Here is a 3,039-nt window from a genome sequence, read left to right as displayed (position 1 = left end):
AAAAAAAACTAAAAAAAGAGAAAAAGAAAACGTGAACGACGAACTTGTTATTTTTATTAATTTTATAGAAAATTCCGCAGCTTTTTTCCTCACGGCAATTTATTTGCTGCGGCATTTTCTACCAAATTAAAAAGAAAAGATTTTGCGAATGCCAAGCAACGCAAGAACAATTACCTCGTTCATTTAATTCTCCTTTTTAGATTTTACCTAGATTTTAAAGAAGTTTAGGAGCTGCGAGTCTAGTGAGAAACTATGCTCGTAAATATCTTGAGTTTTAGAAACAAGAAAAAAAAAAAAGAAAAAAAGAAAAAGAAAACAACAGCAAAAAAAACAAGAGCCATCTCCGCCAGATTTTTTTCCGGCTCGCGAGAAAGCACTGTTCTTTATTTATATTTAGTTGAAACTGCGAATTGGGTTGCAAGTCACGAGTGCTTTTTATCAAAAGTGGATTGAAATTAGGCAGAGCTTGGCGGAATAGAAGAGACGAGCTTTTTTCGGTCGAGTAGAAAACCGAAGTAGGAAAAAATGCGAAATTGAGAGAGAGAGAGAGAGAGAGGTCTAACTTCTTTTTTTCTACCTAGCTGGAATTTACATTGTCAATTATTAATTAAATATTGATAATTTCGGTATTTGTACACAAATTGAAAGTTCAGATTAATGTTTATTTCAGGGCCATGGCGTCTAAGTTGGTGAGAGGTAAAAAACTATTCATTGAAAACTTTTTATTTCAACGATTTTTCTAAAAAATTAATAATACATTTTTTTTATTATTTAATATTGATTATGCATTTTTTTCTAGATTTTTTTTTGACAAACTAAGCGTGATATAAAATAATCTAAACATTTTGAAGAACGATTGCGATCGTAATACAATGTTCTGAAATATTTTATCAAATCACTTGAGTTTATATTTTTAAGAAAAATGTATTTTTAAGATCGCAATCCTTTACTAATGGTTTTGGAAATTTTTATTTACTCTTTATTCTGTTGTCAAATGTAGAAAAGTTGATCATTCAAAACTAAGGGTGTATTTTGTAAATAGTGTCAAGCCCAATAAAATTTTAAAATGTTAAATAATTTAGTGGGCTATAGTAATTGAAAAAATCGTTAAAAAAATTTGTTTGATGGATATTTTTATAAAATACCTTGAAATATTTGAAAATCTCTTCAAATATTTGAAATCCTTTGAAATTTCATAATTCTTATGAATAAATTTTGCGAAATTTCACTGAAATATTATTTAATATTAAATTCTTTGAAATCTTTCGAACTTTCTTGTAATTCCTTAGAATTGTTTTAAATGTCCTAAAAACTTGATTTTTTTAAGCTCTTCGAAATTCCTGGGAATCTTTTAAAATATCATTAAATCTTTTTAAATATTATATAATAAGTAATGTGTTAATTTTGAACGATTTGAAAATATCTTCGAATCATTTCAATTTTTTAAAATCATGTCTATTTTTTTAAATCTTTGAAATCCCTTAAATCCTTCAATTTTTGGAAATCTCATTAAAATGCATTGAAATTCCTTGTTTTTTTAATTAATATCCTAATATCTTTAAAATTATTTAAAATTATTTTTTTTTAAATTTAATTTTTGGAAATACTTTGAGATCTCTTAAAATCTTCGAAATTATTTGAAATTTCATTATAATGTTTTGAAATTACTTGGATTTTTTCCCATATCTTAAAATCTTTTAAATACTTCAAAATTAGTTTAAAAAATTTAATCTTTGGAAATACCTTGAAATCTCTTAAAATCTTCGAAATTCTTTGAAATTTCATAAAAATGTATTGAAATTCCTTGGATTTTTTTTATATCCTACTATACTATTTATAAAATTATATAAAAGTTTAATCTTTGGAAATACCTTGAAATAGTTCAAAATATCTGGAAATATCTTCAAATTTGAGAAATTCTTTGAAATTTCATTTAAAATGTGTTGAAATTCCTTGGACTTTTTTTTAATATCCTAGAATCTTTTAAATTCCTTAAAATTATTATTTTTTAATGTAATCTCTAGAAATACCCTGAAGTATCTGAAAATATCTTCATATCTTTGAAATTCTTAGAAATTTTTTTAAATATCCTAAAATTTTTTTTAATCATTGATATTTTAGAAAATTTCAAAGCAACTTAAAATATTTGAAATTCTTTTCAAATCTTTGAAAGCCCTTAAATTTTTCAATTATTTCAAATTTCATTAAAATGTATCGAAATTCCCTGGAATTTTTTTTAATATCCTAAAATCTTTAGAATACTACAAAATTATTTTTAAAAAAATCATTTTTGGAAATTCTTTGAAATTTCATAAAAATGTATTGAAATTTCTTGGATTTTTTTTATATCCTACTATCTTTATAATAAAAAATTAATCCTTGGAAAACCTTGAAATATCTCAAAATATATAAAAATATCTTCAAATTTTAGAAATTCTTTAAAATTTCATTAAAATGTTTTGAAATTCCTTTGATTTTTTTTTAATATCCTAAAATCCTTTAAATTCTTAAAAATTATTATTTTTTTAATTTAATTTTCATAAATATCATGAAATATCTGAAAATATCTTTATATCTTTGAAATTCTTTGAAATTTGATTCAGGATTTTTAAAAATATCCTTATATCTTTAAAAGTATTTACAATTATTATAACAAAATTTCAATATTTGGAAATACCTTGAAATATCTCAAAACATCGGAAAATATCTTCAAATATTTGAAATTCCTACAAATTTCATTAAAATGTATTGAAATTCCCTGGATTTTTTCAAATATCCTAATCTCTTTAAAATTATTTTTAATTATTTCAAAAAACTTTTAATCTTTGGGAATACCTTGAAATATATCAAAATATCTGGAAAGATCTTCAAATTTTAGAAATTTTTAGAAATTTCATTAAAATGTGTTGAAATTCCTTTGACTTTTTTTTACTATCTTAAAATCTTTTAAATTCTTTAAAATTATTTTTTTTTTAAATTTAATCTCTAGAAATACTTTGAAATATATGAAAATATCTTAAAATCTTTGAAATTTTATTG

Source organism: Belonocnema kinseyi, chromosome 1 (genome assembly GCF_010883055.1).
Source record: "Belonocnema kinseyi isolate 2016_QV_RU_SX_M_011 chromosome 1, B_treatae_v1, whole genome shotgun sequence".
Taxonomy (NCBI): Eukaryota; Metazoa; Arthropoda; class Insecta; order Hymenoptera; family Cynipidae; genus Belonocnema; species Belonocnema kinseyi.
Note: the sequence above shows the minus strand (reverse complement) of the source record.